A 21,385-nucleotide genomic window follows, 5' to 3' on the forward strand; every position below is an offset into this window, starting at 1 on the left:
ACAGCAGCCAAAGTGACCACTTGGGCAGCTATGGACTCATGCTAGATGGGGTGCGTGTGCCTATGCAAATGAGATCAGCCCCTGAAGTTCTTTTCCACAACTTGCCACAACTCACCACCAGATGTCAAGGTGGAGCTCATCCTGACTCTGCTTACATCATATGAACAGTACTTAACTATAAGTGGTCTAGCGTAATAAAATAGTACTGCTGGAAGTACTGTGGAGAAAACATAAGTAAACTTTCTCTATTTTTTCCCCAAGTACTGATCTTGCACTGGGATTTGCTAAAGTGGACTCCTGCATTTGTATGTATTCTAACTTAAATGAGTCTTTGCAGGAGTCTGCACCAGCATATCTTAATTGTATAACAGGGTCATAGATTATAAACTTCTTGGAGCAAAATCCATATTTTTTTTGTCTATAACATGCCATGCATATCTATAGCAATGTTCACTCTGGGTCTACAGATGTTACCAGTTTTAGTGATATAGAAAATCCCTACAACCAAAAATTTGGGGTGGTTTGTTTAGTGCATAGAATCATAGAATTTCAGGGTTGGAAGGAACCTCAGGAGGTCATCTAGTCCAACCCCCTGCTAAAAGCAGGAACAATCCCCAACTAAATCATCCCAGCCAGGGCTTTGTCAAGCCTAACCTTAAAAACCTCTAAGGAAGGAGATTCCACCACCTCCCTAGGTAACGCATTCCAGTGCTTCACCACCCTCCTAGTGAGAAAGTTTTTCCTAATATCCAACCTAAACCTCCTCCACTGCAACTTGAGACCATTACTCCTTGTTCTGTCATCTGCTACCACTGAGAACAGTCTAGATCCATCCTCTTTGGAACCACCTCTCAGGTAGTTGAAAGCAGCTATCAAATCCCCCCTCATTCTTCTCTTCCGCAGACTAAACAATCCCAGGTCCCTCAGCCTCTCCTCATAAATCAGGTGCTCCAGCCCTCTAATCATTGTTGTTGCCCTCCGCTGGACTTTTTCCAATTTTTCCTTCTTGTAGTGTGGAGTCTGAAACTGGACACAGTATTCCAGATGAGGCCTCACCAATGCCGAATAGAGGAGAATGATCAGTGGTTCCCAAACTACGGGTGCCCCTTGTTCAGGGAAAGCCCCTGGCGGGCCGAGCCAGTTTGTTTATCTGCTGCATCCGCAGGTTTGCCTGTTTGCAGCTCCCACTGGCCATAGTTCGTTGTTCTCGGCCAATGGGGGCTGTGGGAAACGGGGCTGTGGGAATCGGCCGAACCTGCAGACACAGCAGGTAAACAGCAGGTAAACAAACTGGCCCAGCCCGCCAGGGGCTTTCCCTGAACAAGCGGCATCCGAAGTTTGGGAAACACTGATCTAATGAAACATAATGATAGATCAGATCTATATTACATATCTTTAATTACATGTAGGGTTGCCAGGTGTCCGGTTTTTGACTGGAATGCCTGCTTGAAATGGGACCCTGGTACCTCCGATCAGCTTCGCTGACCGGGCTGTTAAAAGTCCGGTCGGCAGCACAGCATGGTTAAAGCAGACTCCCTGCCTGCCTTGGCTTTGCTCAGCTCCAGGAAGCAGTGGTATGTCCCCGCTCTGGCTCCTAGGTGGAGGGGCAGCCAAGGGACTCTCTGCTCTGCCCCCCGCCCCAAGTGCTGGCTCTTCAGCTCCCATTGGCTAGGAACTGCGACCAATGAGAGCTGCGGGGGTGGTGTTTGTGAACAGGGCAGCAGGCAGAGCTGCCTGGCTATGCCTCAACGTAGGAGCTAGAGGAGGGACATGCCGCTGCTTCCGGGAGCTGCCAGAGGTAAGCGTTGCTTGGAGCTTTCACCCCTCACCCTTCATGCCCCACCAACCTCCTGCCCCAGCCCTGATCCCCCTCCTGCCCTCCAAACCCCTTGATCCCAGCCTGGAGCACCTCCTGCTCCCCAAACCACACATCCCCAGCTCCACCCCAGAGTCTGCACCCCAACCAGAAGCCTCACATCCCCCTGCACCCCAATCCCCTGATGCAGCACTGATCCCCGTCCCAGCCTGGAGCACCCTCCTACACCCCAAGCCCCACATCCCCACTCCACCCCAGAGTCTGCATCCCCAGTTGGAGCCTCACACCCCCCTACACCCCAACCATCTGCCCCTGCCCTGATCCCCCTCTTGGTCTCTGAACCCCTCTGTCCCAGCCCAGAGCACCCTCCTGTACCCCAAACCCCACATCCTGGCCCCACCCCAGAGCCCACACCCCCAGCCAGAGCCCTCACCCCCTCCTGAATCCCAACCCACTGCCGCAACCCAGAGTCTCCTCCCACACCCTGAACTCCTCATTTATGGCCCCACCCCAGAACCTGCAGTCCCTGCCAGAGCCTGCACCCCAACCCCCTGAGCCAGCCTGGTGAAAATAATGAGTGAGGGTCAGGAGAGCGAGCAATGCAGGTGGGGGGGGGGGTAATTGAGTAAGGGGGGGGCTTCAGGGGTGGGGCCGGGCAAGGGTGTTCGTTTTTTGCAAGTAGAAAGTTGGCAACTCTAATTACATGTTTAACAAAGGTTGAAATATTTTGGAGCTGTTAGAAGCCATTTTATTTGGACATCACCAGGTGAAGATGATTACCTGCTTGAGCTTTTGAGCTAATTTTGCTTACTGAATGCTTGAGTCAGAACTTCAATGTTTTATTGTAACAATCTTAGCAATGCTAACAATTCCATAATTACAAGACAACATCTAGCATCTGTTCTAAAGCATATTGAAGTCAATTGGGAATCTATTTCCATTTACTTCAGTGAGCTTTGGATCAAACCTTTACTTCAGTAAGGTGTGGTCCTGTTTCCACTGAAATCAATGACAGAAATTCCACTGAGTTCAATGGGTGTAGCATTAAGCCCTGAAGTAGACGTATTTTATACAAGAGATAAAAATGTCCATTTAATAATTCTGTAAAAAATTGCTTACATTATATTTTTACTTTTCAAGTATCCTACTTATATTAAGCAGATCAGTTTTAAAAAATGGATGAAGGGTGTAAGGCAGGGGTAGGCAACCTTTGGCATGCGTGCCAAAGGCGGCACTTGAGCTGATTTTCAATGGCACTCACACTGCCCGGGTCCTGGCCACTGGTCCTGGGGGCTCCGTTGCTGGCCTGAAGTACTGGCTGATGGCCCCCTGCCAGCCGGGGCTCCGTCCACCAGTCCCGCTCAGCCCGCTGCCAGTCCCAGGTCCCGGCCACCAGTCCGGGGGAGCTCTGCTGCCAGCCTGGGGTCCCAGCTGCCGGCCCAGGGCTCTGCAGCCGCCCCCAGCTGTGGCCCACCTGAAAAATTGTTCCAGCGTCACTGTGCTGCGATATTTTTAAGTCCTGATTTGCTCCTTACATCACTATTGTACCACGTGGAACAGCGCACTGCCTTTGATGTTGAGATTAGAATGTACATGCAAGAACTGGAATCAGAATTTTCTGACAGATTACAAGATTTCCAGCGATTTGGCCCAATGCTTTCTTTTCTTATTAAACCTGAAAAGTTCAACCAAAGCAACTTGGATTTGTCTGTATTTCAGCGGATGGGCATTGAAGATTTTGAAATGCAGCTCATTCAGGTAAAATGCTCATAATTGTGGGCATCAAAGTTTGAAGATCTGCGGAGTGCACTTGAAGCTACCGAGAGAGATCATGGGGCCTCTATTCTGACCTGTTGGACGTCCCTGCCAGTGAAATTTAACTGTTTGACGAAAATTGTTTTTGCAATGCTTGCAGCATTTGGATCCACATACCTGTGTGAACAGGTATTTTCACACATTAAATCTGACCTCTGTCCCTCTTGGAGCCGGTTAACAACCGATCACTCAGAAGCCCGTGTGCAGCTTAAAGTGTCCAAATATGTGCCAGACATTGGAAGACTCAGAAGGAAAAGCAAGGGCAAGGATCACACTAAACTGATAAGATCTGCTTTTTAATTTAATTTTAAATGAAGCTTCTTAAACATTTTAAAAACCTTATATACTTTACATACAACAATAGTTTAGTTATATATTATAGACTTACAGAAAGAGACCTTCTAAAAACATTAGAATGTATTACTGGCACACAAAACCTTAAATTAGAGTGAATAAATGAAGACTCGGCACACCACTTCTGAAAGGTTGCCACCCCTGATGCAAGGTCATACTCCAAAGTGCTACCTACATTGACCTGGGATATAAAACTATTTTGAGTTCTTGGAAAACAGATATTTTCCATTGCAGATGATAAATGTAAAAGTCCATAGCAGTGCGTAAAATCCCTCATCCTGCTCCTATAATGTCAACACTTCAGTTCCATAGCAAGGAGATTCTAACTTTATTAAACTATTTAATTATCTGAGGGTGAAATTCGCTCCAGTGCAGAGGCCCTAGGCGCCACCTTTATTACCTAGAATTTCACCTAAACTGTGATAAGAGAAAACAGTAGCAGAACAATGGAAACAAATGAAAATAATGTTGTTGCTGTGAGAAAAATGAGGTTGACAAATTGGAAAGTTTTAAGTTATAAGGTTTGGAAAGTACATTTTTTACTATTGTACTAAGCTATCATAATCACTTTAGAACAAAAATATACCACTTTGTATTGTATTGTTCTGATCACTTTCACTAAGCTTATAAACATTTAAGAAAGATTTCCTTGAGACCTGATACTACTTAAAATGTTGTTACCACTTCTGTTTCTCATTCCAGGTCCATTATATTCCCATTAATTCTTTATAGCTTACATCCTACATTGTATTTTTTACAAAAATAGTAACATAAAAAACAAAACAAAACTTTAATATATTTTTGACACAAAGCTCTATTGTCTTTCTGAATGTATCTCCTTTTGCCATACGCATTTAAATTCTTAATTCTGGTTCTTTTTTTAAAATTTAATGACTATGTTCTTTCGAGGTGATATTTCCACAGTTAAATTCAATTATTTCTGTAGCTCAGGAGGGTGTGAAGTGAATAATAACTTTTATGATTAACCCAGTGTTTGGCAGATTATATTAAGTGTGATGGTTAAAGAGCTGATCCTTATTACAGGAAAACCATGTAATTAATAATTCAATTGCTTTTTATTATAGTCTTCATTTGCGACCTTCCATCCATTAGGAATTTTGTAATTACAGGTTTTTAAGACTTAATTCTTCACAATTGATCATCAATGATACCACAGTATATTGATGTTTTGGAAATAGTTATAAGAGCACATGGTGATAATATAAAATAAAAATTCAGCACCAGCTACAGATGGGAGCACATTAAAATATCAAGTCTGCCCACCTAGATGATGTAGGTACCACCCAAGTTATTTTATACAACATATAAAAGTAGTAAAAATAAATGACGAGTATTAGATGGCTGCCAGAGTCCTTTCTTCAAAACGAGCTGGGGAAGTAGGGAGATGAATTATCTGAGGCAGTCCATGTTGTTGTAAACTAAGTTGTTAACAGGACTGGCTGGAAAATAACAATTCATTTCTGTGAAAACTAGACCATTCCAATTTTTTTAACGAAAAACAAAAAAGAGAACAAAATTGACAAGAACTGGTGTTTAGGGCACTCACTCCCTTGGGATATGGGAGCCCCATGTTCAAGTACTTTTCTGGCTGATATTGTCATGACCCATGGATCTCAGAACCCAAGTCTGCAGGGTTCGTGGGAGCAGCCATCCTCCACCCGGCAGCCTGCTGACAACTGCTTATCTCAGCCCCAGCGTGAGACTCTGCCCCTAAGATCTAATTGGTAGAGTCCCAGAGCAGCTGATTGGCCTGCTGGCCCTACTTAAACAAGCAGCAGGAATAGGAAGTTTCATTGGACCATTGAACAATTGGTCTCCCCCTTGCTCTGGACTGTGTACTTCCTGCTCCCCCAGCTTGATTTCCTGGCATCTGACTCATGATTCTGATCTCCAGTTTGTCTCCTTTTTCTGATCTCCTGGTATTCTGACCTAGTCAACTCTTGTCTCATACCTGTGGATTCTGGCTCTGACTACTAGATCTGGCCACCCATTACAGATACTGAGCAGGGACTTGGATTGTAAATCGCTTGGGGCAAAGACTGTCTTTTTGTTCTTTTCTTACACCACCTAGCATAATGGGGCCCTGGGCTATGACTAGGGCTCCTCACTGCTATGATAATATTAATAATAATCTGGTTATCCCAATCCTATGTCCTAACCCCCAAATCCTAATCCCCAGGCTAGAGGGTCAGTCTCACTCTCCCTTTCTCCTTCAGTCTCTCCTGTTTGAAGCTGTTTCTCTTTGTGTAAATAGATAGTCATTTGGCCAAAGAGAGAGAGCCAGAGAGAGACTGACTCTATAGCTGGTGGCTAGAGTCCCCTAGAATGTTGGAGATCGAAGTTCAAAAGTCCCTGTTCCAAATCAGGCAGAATCAGTTATGATGAAATAGCATTTTTCAACACAAGAGTTTAAGTGAATTTTTTAACATGCTCTATTGTTAAGTAGCCTTACCCAGATTAAATTGAGCAAAGTTAAATTTCAGCTAAATATTAGGAGGGATATTTTATAATAGTGTGTTCTATTGGGTCATGGAAATTAGGGAAATTTTGAAGCCTCCGTCTTATAAGTAGGGAGCAATCCACATCAACTGGGGAATAGAAAAGGTGATTTAATACTTCCTTTTCATCTATCAGTCTGTGGCAGTCTTAAGGGACAAGGTCAGTGCTTTGTTGCTCAAATTTTGAAACTCTGGATGTTGACCAGTCACTGAAACACTAGTTGCCAATGTCGCTTTTGATGGAGCCAAGAAAACTCACAGATGAGTGTCTGGGTTTAATGGCCTCTGGCTGTAACTTAATTGAATCCATGCAAAATCAATGAACCTGGCACCTCCTAAATAGTCCTTTAATCACAATATAAACCAACTGTAGATGCCCTGCAGACCCCAAACCCATGCCCAACTAATGAGGTTATAGCCCACTTCTCTCTAATGTTGAAGCCAAATTTCCTTTCAAGGAAATAAGTTCCACTAAGGAGGTGTCTCGTAAATGTATCCAAAATAGCCCATTTTCTTGTTTCCCCTTCAAACCCATTTGTGCCTTATCACCGCCTGTTCCCAAAGATTTCGGAACAACACTGCTCCCTTCTTCAAAGTTACAACAATAAAACCCTGATTCATTGACATAAACAAGCCAAAGTTAAGTAACACCCATCAGTAACAGGGATGGACAACAAAAGTAACTTATGGCCCATTCTAAAGAACCATTTTAATACACATGTATGTTTCTTGGCATTAAGTTAGACACTATTTTTCCTGATATTTGATTGTCCAACTGAGAGCTGATATATACCAAATATAGATTAGCTGTCCTATCCTAATGAAATCAGCATTTGTTTTTTATTTTAATTATTTGTGTAATATGGTAGAGAATTAGAAAGAGACAGATGGCTTAGCTGACTTGTGCCATAGTGAATTCAAATTCCTTTAGCATTTACATTTCAACGTGTTTGAGAAGGAGAGATCTAAAGTTTTTATTCTGCTGACTTGCCTATGACATACACACTTGGAGATATTGCATATGGTGTCCATCTGCCCCAACATAGGAGCTGGGAACATTTTCACTAGCGATGTCCAGCAGAGGTAGTGCATGCTACCTATTCCATGGTACCCGCCATACTGCACCACTGCTGTAAACTAGCACAGAAACCTTCCTCCTCTTCCACATCTAAAAGATCTCAAGGAAAGAAGAGCTCAAAGAGAGCATCTGTTTTCCTCGTCTTTGGCACTGGCTTCAACAGCACTGTCCCTCTCAGCATCACAGTGCTCAGTCAGTCTTCAGCCCTTCCCCTGTCAGCACTGGCAGCTTTGATCAAAGCCTGCTCTGAACCAACAGTTTCAGCTTTAGAGGAAACTTCAAAGCAGAGACAGGCATCTATAGTATCCTCACTGCAGGGACCTTTTACAATTCATTTTACAGCTCCTAAAGCTTCTTTCATGTCTTCAGACTTCAGGGTCACCCCAGATCCTGAATCACCAATCCCAGAGGTTTCCCCAACCTCAGTACCGGACAGATCCTCCTCCTCAAAAAGAAGTGAGGGCACTTTTAATGAAAATTGCTTTGAACCAGCATGTCAATATAATTAAGGATTTAAGCCCCACTCAAATCCTTCAATTTCCTATCATGGCTTCTGTATTAGTGGTTTCTTTATCCAAAGACTCTGACTTCTCTGCAGGGGACTCCTCTACCAAAAAGGAAACTGTCTAGAGAGGCAATTAGAAAAGAGCCTCCTAATAGACCTGAAGATGCTAGTCTCGCTATGATCCTTGGTTCCCTCAAAACTGGCCAAATATTCCTTTCCCATATGGTCCACAATTTTGATTGTACAGGCCCTCATGGCCTTGATATTTCAGGGAGAAGTTCTTCTGCAGTATATGGGTTCTATTTGATGGAGGTGGATGATAAAGGAAAATGTATGTGCAGGAACTCTATTTGCCCCTCTGATTGCATCCAAAATTTTGATAACAGATACATCCAAGATGGGCTGCGTAGCACATATAGATCATATTCAGACTCATGGCCTCTAGTCTTATCTAGAATCCATGATCCAGATAAGTGTACTAGAACTAGTATTAGGCAGTGAGATTAGCTTTTCTATCTAAATTCTCAGAGATAGGAGGCTATGGAATTCTTACATAAACAGACAGGGAGGCAAGAGATCAGTCCCTCTTTCCCAAGAAGCCATAAAGCTTTGAATCACGTCAATTTAGAATCATGTCAATCTGACAGCTCTTCACCTCCCAGGTCTAGTGGATTCACTAAGCAGGAAAATGTACTCGTCCCATAAAAGGGAATTAAAAAATTCAGCACTAAAGCAAATTTTCCAGGAGTGAGTACTTCCCCAGTTGGACTTATTTGTATCAGTTCAAAACAGGAAATGTCAGATACTTTGCTCAAAAGTAGGAAAGAGTTCAAGATCTCTAGCAAATACATTCATGATTTCTTGGTCACACAATTTGACGTACTTTTCCCTCCATTTCCACTGATTCCAAGAGTGTTATGGAAAATAAGTTAAGCAAAGGTTCAAGTTATGCTGGTGGCTTCCCCTTGGCTTCACCAATTTTGGTTCTCAGATCTAATGCTACTGTCAAATCATCAATTTATCAAGCTCCCAGTGCAGAAAGGCATTTTATCACAGAGTCAGGCTCTGATTCTCCACTCAAACCCAGCCTGTCTATATCTCTTGGTCTGGATCAGTTGTTCCTAAACTAGGGAGCTGCTTGTTTAGGGAAAGCCCCTGGCGGGCCGGGCCGGTTTGTTTACCTGCCGTGTCTGCAGATTGGGCCAATCGCAGCCCCCACTGGCTGCCGTTTGCCGCTCCAGGGCAATGGGGGCTGCAGGAAGGGTGGCCAGCACATCCCTCGGCCTGCGCCGCTTCCCGCAGCCCCCATTGGCCGAGAGAAGCGAACCGCAGCCAGTGGGACCTGCAATGTGGCAGGTAAACAAACCGTCCCGTCCCGTCAGGGGCTTTCCCTGAACAAGCGGTGCCCGTAGTTTGGGAACCACTGGTCTGGGTGATATCTGGATGTTCCTAGTATATAGAATGTTCTACAGAGGTGCAGAGTATTCTTCAGAGTAGAAAATATTCCCCTGGGACTATGTACACTGCCAAATGGAAACATTTTTCTTTATGGGACAAGTCTAAAGATTAACTCCATGTCAGTGTTCTAGACTAATAATATAATTACCTCTTATCTTTAAAGCACTTGGGACTGTCTATTTCTTCAATCAAAGTCAATTTGGTAGTGATATCTGCAATCCATCCTCCAGTAGAGGTAGGCACAATTTTTCTGTTATCAATCAGTTAATGCATTTATGAAAGGGTTTGTCCATGTTTCTTCTCCTGTGAGAGTGGTTCTTCCAACATGGGACTTAAAGTCAGAGCTTTCTTCACTTAGGATGCCCTTCCCCCCAACTTTTGAACCTTTATCAAATTATTCAGTTCATCTGCCATCAGTGAAGGTAGCATTCCTGATAGCAATTACATAAGCTGATTGAATAAGTGAATTATAAACCCTCCATATGCAGTTTGTCACCTGGCTAGAGTACCTGATACCACATGCATTTTTTTTATTTCTAAAGCACTGTGAAAATTTCTTATCAATCAATTAATCCATTTATCAGTTTTTTCAAAAACCTCATTCTTCAGCTGCTGAATCTAAATTACTTACTTTAGATGAGAGAAAGTCACTGTTATATTACCTAGACAGAGCTAAATCTTTTCATAAACCTTCAGGATTGTTCATTGCTTATGGTAATAAACCAAAAGGGATGGCTATTTCATCACAAAGATTTTCTAAATGGACATCAGATCACGTTAGAACTGCTTATGATATTAATAAGCAAGTCCTCTGTCAACATCCAAACTCACTCCACCAGACAGTAAGGTGCATCGATAGCTTGCTTAAGCCAGGTTGCAATATTGGAAATATGTAGAGCAGTTACCTGGTCTTCAGCGCATACATTTATGAAACGTTATTTGTTAGCTGCTGCTTCAAGATCTGACACTGTTTTCAGATAACTCCTAGCTTCCATCTCTTTAAAGATGACTGCTAGCTAATCACTGTAAGTGGGATCCACACGTTCAGTAATTCGAAGAAGAAAGAATGGTAATTTACCTGATACTAGCTGTAATTCTTCAAGATGTTCTGCACATGTGAGTCCTATCAACCACCCTCCATCCCCACAGCTTGGTAGCTTATAAATGAGAGTTCTGGGTGCAAAGGAACTGAGTAGCATTTGGGGTCACTGTGCACTTCGTGCCTTTGAGGGTGGGATGGAGGCATGTGCACCAACCCCTGTTGGACTCTGCTAGTGAAATGTTCTGAACTTCTGTGCTGAGGCACATGGACACTGTAAGTGGGATCCACATGTGCAGAACTTCTCCAAGAACCATAGTTACTATCAGGTAAGTAACCATTTTCTAATCGTCAAGGAAACATCTTTCTTTATCATTATGGCTATTCATATCTTATTTTAAATATTCATTTTCAACTTATATAAATGAGTTTGAAAACGCCAAATTTCTAGCATAAGAAGACCACTTTCTATATTTCATTGAGTTCTGAACCTTCATAAAGTTCTCTGAGTAAAACATTTTAGAATATTCTTTATCTTTCTTATGGAATTAACAAGATATCAATCCAATTCTGAATGAGGCACTTGTGAGCAGAAAGCATTTAGGTATTTACTGTGTTTTTAACATTAGATAACTCCAGTTTTTGTTCAGATGAACGGACATGCTCCTATTATATTATAGAATGAGTATTGTCACTCAGCTGAAAATTATAGATAACACATATCCTCTTCAGTGATAGAAAACCAATAATAATTAAGAAGTGTCTTTTAAGCATACAGAGGGTCAGGATGATAATTTTGTTTGTGTGTTTGTCAAGTGGTATGCTGCTGTATTAGTTTTTGGCAGTCGAGTCATTTCTTATCTGCATTACTCCAGAATATTAGGGGTTGTTTTTAAATATAAATTGCAGGGGTGTGTGTTTGTTCTGTTTCCCCCCACTTTCTATAAGGATTCACAGCATGAGGAAAATTGGTAAATTGATTTTCTCAAGTTTTGGCCAGTTTATAGGGTTTAATAAAACAAGATTCTCCTCATTGGTACATTTAATAATAAGTAATATGGCTATGTAATTATATGGAAAAATTTACAAAAGAACCTAAGACTTAAGGGACTAAGTCCCATTGACTTTCAATAATACAGCCTTCTATGAGCTTAAGTCATGTTTGAAAATGGAAGAAAGCCATATAAATCACTAGGCGTACAACTCTGGATGGAGCAACACCTAAATACCTTTTTAAAATCTGTCCCTTAAACACATTTGAAAATTCTGCTTGTCATTTTGTTAAATGTACCTTTTAAATATAGAGGAGTTTTTCCTGTCGGTTAAAGAAGTAGCTGAATGTTACAGTGCATTACTGTCGTCCTTGCCACAGAGTTTATATTTGCTCTTTCTTTCTTTTTATTCAATCTGAAATAAGTCATCTAGAGCCTGAGAGCCTGTGTTGCTCCTTCAGTTTGTGGTGGTGGTGGAGATAGAAATAAATTTGGCTCTGAGGATGGAATTCTAAGAATTTGGGGAAAGTTAAGAGATTTCTTGCTTAAAATAAAAAAGTAACCCCCCTCCCAAAAAATAAGCAGAAACAAAGACAAATTTAAAGTATAAGATCAGAGATTTGAATAGTATTTTTATGCAAATATTTTTGTGCAAAGCACTGGGAAAGTGGCATTTGCTGCTCACAAACAATAACAATATTGCCATCTGCTTAGCCATATAAATTGCATTCCCCTATTATCCTTAATCTGAAATAAAGCAGCAATACATTTTGCTTTATTTATAGGGAAAACACAATAAATAATAAACACAGTAACTTGCATTTCTGTAGCCTTTTCATTCAAGAATGTCAAAACACTTTACAAGCATTAGACCTATTTCTGCCAGGCACGGAATCATATGCCTATCTTCAAGCACATGAGTAATTTTATAGAAGGCTCATGCTTAAGAACCTCCCTGAATAAGGACCGTAATGAATTAGGCCTCACAACATCCTTGTGAGATAGATGTGGTGTTATCCTGATTTTATAATTGGGGAAACTAAGGAACAGAGAGATTAAGTAACTTGTCCCAAACAATATACAGCAAATTAGTGGCAGAGCCATTAAAGTCAATAGGAGCTTTGCCATTAATTCATTGGAGCCAGGATTTCACACCAGGAGTCCTGAATCCTGGTTCCTTCTATGTCCATTGGGCCAGGAAGCTGTTTGGGAGACAAATTGCCCTTGTGACTTATGAGAAAGGTGTGATTTCATTGTTATTCAGGTAGTGTTTGTCAAAGGAGCTTGCATTTGCCATTGTCAAAATGAAGGCAATTGTCCCAGCTCTGTAATGGAATGGGCAAGGGATAGTTGAAATCAGCCAGTTACAGGCAATATATTAGTGCAAGCTAAAAACTCCCTTTTTTAAAACTTGATTCTTTCTTCCACATAACCCCATAACCTATGCAGATTCAAACTTTTGTGCAATTCAAGTAAGTTCTACAAAGGAAGAATAAGCCTCTTAACAAGATTGAATTTGCTATTGTGCATGTTACAAGCTGAACAAACAGAGATTGGGCAAGTTTCTGTTCATTCATGTGCCTCCTTTAAAAAACAAATACCAGTTTAATATAAATGGAAATGAGGGCAACATTAGTGTGAACATAAATCTTGATCTATTGTACCCTAATAATGAAAGCAATACTTTTTAGAGTCTGGATAAATGGATAAAGCTATACATTTTAGAGTTAGGATCATCGCTATTTTAGCTAAGATTTTCTTTTCTTTGCTTGCTGGGATTTCCGTAAATGCCTGCATTTATGGAAAAGCACTTACTTGTCTCGAAATCATTGAAAACCAGATTGCCCTATTGTATGATGAACAACTATTTCTGTACAGTTCAAGGAACATTTAGAAATATAATGCTGCAAGGTATTTATATGGAAAAAAAATTCGTGGTTGAATTCATGAAGCTTCATATTTTTATAACCTTTTAAATAGTCAAGAGACTAAGGTTAATGATAGTCCGCTAACCACTTGACCTTTACTGAATGGAGAACTGGCAGAGCACTTACAGAAGTTTCAACAGTGACCTCAAATTTCATTGAGCTATTAATGTCTAAATAAGTGTTGATTAGAAACAAAAGTATGAGAACATATGGTTTGGAAAGCTATCATCTTGGGATTTGTGAATGCTTATTTAAAAACTGACTTGTATCCAAACAACCCCAGAAACATGTGTCAGCTTTTTTTTTTTTTTATGGGATGGGGGTGTAAATCAACTATTTTCATCTGCAAAAGCTGTTCATTTTCACAGGCAGTGAGTGTGTATGAAAAGCTCAGGTGCCATGCCATCCTGACTGCCTTTTAGAGACAAACAAATTGTGGCTTTATGTCAACTTGGAAATATTTATTTAAAAAATCAAATTAAGATAATAGAGGGTTGTAAGTGGATCTTTGGAAGTAAAAAGTGCTTAAACTAAACATATTGGTGGATCTGTGAAGCACACCAGAAGGAAAATAGCCTTTCTATCACATTCTGCCCTTTCGTAAATTCAGAAACCACTGTTCCTATTTGGCTGTAGGCAGGGTAAAACAGATTCATTATGAATCAAATCACTATTTCCAAGTATAGGGCCAGATTTAAGCAGTTTTTGTTAGTTCAAGTTGACTCGTTCTGTACAAAAGAAGACAACATGCTCTCTAGAAATGTACTTATCTGATCAGACGGTGAAGAGACCAGTACTGGAGGGATGAGGAGAAAGATATAGACATGCTTTCCGTTTATTTTTAGAAAATATAAGTGTCTCCATAACCGTTGTGATTAGTATGATTTAAGTGCCTGGGTGGTAGATTACATAAACAGTTCTGGTTTAATTCTGACTCTCCTGATGGGAGTCTTGTTATTGAGTGAATGGGTCCAGGATTTCACCCTTTCTCTTTATAAAATAATATAACATTATCCTAAACACAATATTCTTGGGGTTGGAAGGCCAGAGCATTAGCTAATAATTTGAAGGATTGTTCAATGATGGATTACATCCAAGAGTATTTAGGAAAGATAGCATGCATTGTATCACAGAGTATGTAATAGGAGGATTATCTGTAGCACTGTACTGTAATATCAGGAGCAGAACTGTGCTGGGTGCCTAAGGCTGTAATGTTCAACATCAGATAACTAGGTTGCATCCACACACTGAACTTGGTATCCGAGTAACAAAATACACATGGTTGTCATATATATTTTATTTGGACATATTATACCCAAAGAAATAGTCCTCAAGACACTTAAGTAATTCATGTAAATACTTAAACTTTAGAAGAAAATGTTTAGTTAATTCAGGAGGAGAGGAAACATAGTATTTAATTGAGACCTGAAAAGATTTCCCCCGCTGCATCCTTCCCCCCACAAAAAAAAATCAAAACAATTAAATGGCAAAATTTGTTTACTCTGGGAGCCATTCTGCTCTTTGGAGGAAATATATAACTTGGCAGAGCTATGATGGTTATGTAGATACAATTCATGTAATATTCATTAAAAAAACATGCTCTATAAGCAAACAATTTTTAAGCAAGAGTAGGCCAACTAACATGAAAACTTCTGGACAGCCACAAACTTCAGAAATAATCTTAACTTAAAGCTAAATAGAAATACCCCAAATCCAACTCTGTCCTGTTCTACTTCACAGAAGCTGTCTGTCTATCACATTATACTCATCTAGGTGCTTAATGACATTTATCTTTAATGATGATCTCCGTTATTTGCTTAACTAGTCTAAAATTCCTGGAATCAACTTTCAATCCTCTGATATAAAAATTGTCTCTAATAATGTTAATAGTCCAAATGATTTTTTTTTTAGCTCCTTTAGTGCTCTTGTATGAATACATTCTTCCCTGAATAACTTAGTGGAATTTAATTTCTTGCGATTCCCTTCAAACTTTCTTTCTATCAGTGTCTCCTGTTCACTACCTGTAGTTATTGAACATTATACCTCATTAAGCTCAGAGATGAAAGCCAATGCAAGTGCATCATGTAGCTTGGCTGTTGTTTATACATCTGGGGTCCCAAAAGACCCCTTGACTTTCTCAGGATTTCCTACATCTGATTAAAAAGAAAAGGAGTACTTGTGGCACCTTAGAGACTAACCAATTTATTTGAGCATAAGCTTTCGTGAGCTACAGCTCACTTCATCGGATGCATACTGTGGAAAGTGTAGAAGATGTGTGTATAAAAAGATCTTCTACACTTTCCACAGTATGCATCCGATGAAGAGAGCTGTAGCTCACGAAAGCTTATACTCAAATAAATTGGTTAGTCTCTAAGGTGCCACAAGTACTCCTTTTCTTTTTGCGAATACAGACTAACACGGCTGTTACTCTGAAACCTACACCTGATTGTCATTGAATTATTTAAAACATAACTGTCACCTGCACTCCTGGTGACTCGGGTCTCCTTCTTGTGTTCTTAGGCTTCTCCCCTTGTACATGCCTGCTGTAAATTGTATAGCTCTGGTAATATCCTGGGTAACTCAATGCCACAGAATAAGGGTCCTGAATCACTTCATCATCCATAACCCCAGGATTCCCAGTTAAAGAAGGAAGCCATTTACATGAGCTCAGAACCCCCAGAGATTCCATGTGATACCAGATTCTTTTGTAAGGTTTACCCACAGCTCCCAGAGGCAGACAGGATTATTGGCTCTGACAGTACTAGATCTGGAAGGGCCAAGTAAGCTGCCTAAATATTCCATTTGGAGTTCACAATACTACAGTGTCTGCCTGACTACTTCCTTGAGCCACTGTTCTTCTTTTTAAAGAGGAACGGGAACAAGATAATGGAACTGGGAAGATTACCTAGGTGGCTGTAGGTTGGAACATGGGATGACTTGATCTTAGTAAATAGTCTGCTTCCCCAGAATGCATTTAATTTCCGTCCAGATCCTCGCTATACTTTCCAGGGGGCAGTTTGAGCAACCCCTAAGGAAGAAAACACTCACAGTTCCAGAAATGGGTCACATTCGATTTCCATGTCTTCTAGAATGAAAGTCAATAGCATTGCCTAAAACAATCAGCATCTGTTCTTCTCTGTCCTCTTCTTGTTTTAAAATGTGAAATAAAAATAAATTGGAAGCCCAAAAGAAAATATTACACATTGATCTTTCAACTGAACTTTCACAGCCTTATGGCCTGCACCTGCAATCCTCCTCTGTATAGACAAGGGGAGTACTTGTGAGAATAAGGACTACTTTTAAAAGTAAGTGGCTAGTGGGATCAGGTGCAAAGCCCTGGTACTCCTATAATCCCTTCCTTACTATTTGTTTATGATACTTTAATGTGTTATATTTAATTTTGGTTATGATCCTCAATTTAGATTTCTGCATGCTAAACCTGTGCCAGTGAAGACCTTCACTACCCGCAGTGGAACTATGGAAGGGTATGGGAGCCCACTTGTATGGATCATACTGCAAAAGCAGGGCCAAATTTTTAAGGTATTTATGTGCCCAAAAAATGCAGATCAGTGTCTAGTGGGATTTTCAAAAGCACCTAGGCACCTACCTGCCACTGATTTCAATGCTTTTGAAAATTCTACTTTGCACCTATCAGCATCTTTAGGCACCTAAATACTTTTAAAATCCTGGCCCTTAGATTGCAAACTCCTTAGAACAGGAACCTGTCAATTGTATGTGTTTGTAAAGTGCCACACACTCATCCTGATGCACAAACAACAATAACAGGAGAAAATAAATGATGAATGTACTGGTCGACTACAATTCTTCAAAACTGACTTCACTTTAATACACACACACAGTTGAAAAACACAAGACTTCTGTTCATGCCAAATAGACCACAAATCACTATAAGAACCAAAGAACGTTAATGTCTATTGTTTTTCATTTTTTTTTCCACTTGAAAACCCTTGTGCACAGTTAGTGGCTGTTCTGCTGGAAACCGAACCTCTCCTAACAGTTCTCATCAAAAATTATGTGCTGGCTTTTTGTCCATTAGTACAAACAGGGTGTGATTTCATTTACAGTTTGTATAATAAATGTGATTATTAATACTTACAGTATTGTCTTATTGTACATTAAGGGAATTTTACCCATAGATGCAACTGAAGTCAGAGGAAACAGGGATGTTCTCTTCTGGAAAAAGACAATTGGGGCTCTTCAAACTCATTTCACTGCCTTTACATGCCCAGAGGAAAATCTATCACACCTTTGTACCATAAGTTTTTTCATGTTTATGGCCCTGCCACATCTATTGCTAGTAATGGTCTTAATTGCAATGGGGAAATCTGACTTCCAGTATCCAGGAGTTAGCTTTAAATTCTGCTTTGCTATACTTATTAAAATGAACTAGAGGTTAGGTCTGAAGAAAGATTATTAAGGAACTGATTAAGTCAATTAGGCTGTTCAGGGATTCCTTTCTGCTCTGTTGTTGTTAGCTGGAAACCCTAATAGGACCATTAGGATTCATTAAAATTGGTGTGATTGATTAGGATATATAAATCTGCATATGAGCCATGCTAGTGAGGCTGGATATTGGTGTTGTGCAAAGGTTATGTCTTCTCACAGAGAAGTGAGGCGATGTGGAACACTGAGTCAGATACTCATGCAGCTGCAAATTGGTGACAGCTCCTCTGAAGTCATTGGAGTTATTCTGACATAAAACCAAAGCAGGGGACATCAGTATCTGGCTTACTCTTACTTCAAACCTCAAACAAAGATTTAATCAGAGCTCTCTATGGAAATGTTCTAGAGACAAGTATGGATTCTTAAAATTCTTTTCTAAACTGCATGTTAGGAGCGTAGGTAGAATTAGCCCCAAGTGGTGAAAAGAAAGATTCCCTTTTCATTCTGGGTTCCCAGTTTTGATTAACAAACTAGACTTACCAAAAATAGTCGTTATCCTTAGCAAAGTGCCCTAGGGCTCAAATTTGCAATGAGCTCTGTGCTAGTGGAATCAATCCATTGACTTCAATTCAGAACTAATTGCGGGTTTATGGGCTCGGTCTTTTCACAATTCCTAAGCTGTTTGCAACCTGAAAATGATAAGAGAAGGCATCTGAGGAAGAATATTGCTACACAACACAGCTTTAATCAATAAAACACTTGAATATTCATTCAGGTGGTTGCATGTACTTCACCCACCTGTCAGACTGCAAATTGTGTTATTTGTTAAAGCTTCATTAGATACATGCCAGGTGGAAACCTGAGGGTTTACCTCACATTGCATCTGTTTTTTAAAGTAAAATTAACTAGATGTCAACTTTATAAAATAATAAAAACTTAAGAAAATACCAATTTAGCTTATTTGTTAACCATCTGCTTTTTGTAGTATGTATGAACTCTGTATTGAAAATAGCCAAATACAGTATGTCTTATTTCTGAAAGATCTAGGGTTTTGTTTTTTTTTTTACTAAAGGAAAAATGTCACGTATGTGTAAAACACATTGTTGTCAAGACTTTTCTGAGCTCAGTATATCTATAGTAGGTAGCTACATATTCCCCATGACCATGCTATCTTTTTCCCAAGTTTTTATAGATTTATTTGGTAAACTCCTGTACTTTAAAACTGGGGAACAAAGACACAGATAAGAGTGGCTTTTCATTAACACCTGGGAAGTCTGCAGAAGTGCTGGTAATTAAACCCACATGTCACAGATCCTAATCTAGTACCATAACAAGAAGACCATGCTCCCACCCAGTTGTCAGAAAAGGACCTGAAACCAAAACTTTGACTGGAACAACCAGGATTTTGAAGTTCCAAAGTTTGAAGTTCCAAAGTTCCAAAGTTCAGGATGCAAATATTGCAACTTGGGCCCATCCTTAATTCCATATGATTAAATCACGCCCATAGCACTGTCTCATAGACATGTCAAAAAAATTAGTCTTACATTTAATTGCTGAACAAAATCTGCCTTTCAAAGCATTGTGGATTTAATTCCCTTCTCCCTCACTCCTGTGGTCATTGACTTCATTCACACCTGTGACACTGCTGGTTATTTAGTTTTTTTTTAATCATCCTTACAAATGCTTTAAGGCTTCTGGTTTTTGCAGAACCATGAAACTATGTAGAGTTTGAGTATATTGATACATAGCTCCCAATTTCCCCATCATGTCTGACTCTCTCAACTGGTTTTAACACTTCCATTCCCCTTGGTAAGCAAGTAATGCAAATGGTACTGGTTCTCAAAACTATACAGGTTCTCTATTCTGTGCCAATCAAGGGGAAAACTGCCATCCTTCATGTATAGCTCAATGCTAAGAAACAACTATTAAAACAGCACCATGAGGTTCCATGGGTTTGCCTCATGATTTCCATTTAAAATGTGCTTATTTACAAGATGAAGGATTCTGTTTGTTTTTAATTATCTTTCAATCCTGCAAACTCAGCCTGCGATCTGAAAATCAAGCTGGGTTCTTTCTGGCATGCACATCACCAGTGATTAAACCACCGAGCTATCAATTTAGTTAAAACCTAGTTAGAAGATAATCCATCGCTTTCTGTCTGAATTGTGCTGGCCCCATAGGGCTAAGGAGATTTAAAAGGAAGGAAAAGCTTATTTTGCTCAGTAGTGTAAGTAGAAATGACTCAAAATAGGCATGGGGAGCAGATCTGCTAAGCATGAACACGCACTTTTACCTAGCCACCTGTCTGACCATAACTTTACTTTGAAAAACGCTTTACTGAACAATCTAAATGTCTTTTAGACATTACTGCAGAGGAATGCCCATCCCTAGGAGGCTTTTGGTGTAAAGGTTTGCCTGTTCACTAGGGGTGCAATCATCTCCCCCTTTTGTGTATTGAAGGGAGCTAGATATCATGCAAGGTAGAAGGGAGTGCAGGCCCCACAGTATGTCTTCTCTCTTCCACTCGCACCCCCCCCCACACACACATACCTTGCCTTGCACCTTGCAGAAAGCCTTGTGATAAAACTCTGTGGTGTTGTGACTATGTGCTGATTTGGAGGTGAGCCAATGAATGAAGGCAGGTGATGTGTAGCGCAACTTCTCTCTACAGTATGCTTCTCTCTAGAGGTAGGTGCAGACATCTGGTAAGTTAAACAAAAATAATTAAATAGACATATAATGTCAGAGGGCTGGGGCTATTTTTCTGCAAAATATTTGTAATTTTCTTTTGTCATTTTTTCACACAGTAGTTCAAGTTTTGGTTAAAAAGCAAACAAAAACCTCAACTCTGAAGACTGATTTTTTTCCTGGTGGTTATTTTTAATAAAACCCCTAAAATCCCACAATCTTCATTTAAAAACAAAAAACCAAACAAACTCCCCCTTCTCTTTAAAAAAGCAAATAAACAAACAAGAAAGCTTTTTGCCCAGCGTGAGTATTTGAGTAGTAGAAGCATGGTTCCTTCTGGAGCTATTCAGTGGTGGAAAACGGTCTTGGTAGTGACAGAGAGAGACACAGCATGCTTTGGTGTTCCCTCCTCCTTGCAGATTTCAGGCTGTGTGATGGCTTAGAGGGCCAAGCACTCCTGCCCTTTCACAGGATGGCAAACCTCACTCCTAACAGAACAATTAGGAAGAAACACCCAAGAATCTGTGTTTTGCTCTCTTCCCCCACCTCCAATGTAAGAAAAGAGGCCTTAGCTGGGTCCCCCCGCACGTGCACACACACTAAAAGTATGACTTGTGGCACCTTAGAGACTAACCAATTTATTAGAGCATAAGCTTTCGTGAGCTACAGCTCACTTCCTCAGATGCATATCGTGGAGACTAACACGGCTGTTACTCTGAAACCTGTCACTAAAAGTATGTTGTCCCTGCTTTGTACATGGTTTGATTTGTATATGCTTTATGTGGACTT

The 21,385-nt window shown here is 40.4% G+C and overlaps 1 protein-coding gene across 16 annotated transcripts in view; it reads left to right on the forward strand.

Moving 5' to 3' along the window:
- TENM1 (teneurin transmembrane protein 1) overlaps positions 1-21,385 on the forward strand; it is a 1,403,901-nt gene that overhangs the window by 444,782 nt on the left and 937,734 nt on the right. For 4 of the 16 annotated variants that reach the window (XM_073361266.1, XM_073361264.1, XM_073361267.1 and 1 more), the window contains one exon: positions 9,709-9,780. The exons of the other annotated variants lie outside the window; for them this stretch is intronic. The gene's annotated coding sequence lies outside the window, so the exon portion shown is untranslated. The remainder of the gene's footprint in view (positions 1-9,708; positions 9,781-21,385) is intronic. 16 annotated transcript variants of the gene reach the window in all.

This window comes from Lepidochelys kempii, chromosome 9 (assembly GCF_965140265.1).
Source record: "Lepidochelys kempii isolate rLepKem1 chromosome 9, rLepKem1.hap2, whole genome shotgun sequence".
NCBI lineage: Eukaryota > Metazoa > Chordata > Testudines > Cheloniidae > Lepidochelys > Lepidochelys kempii.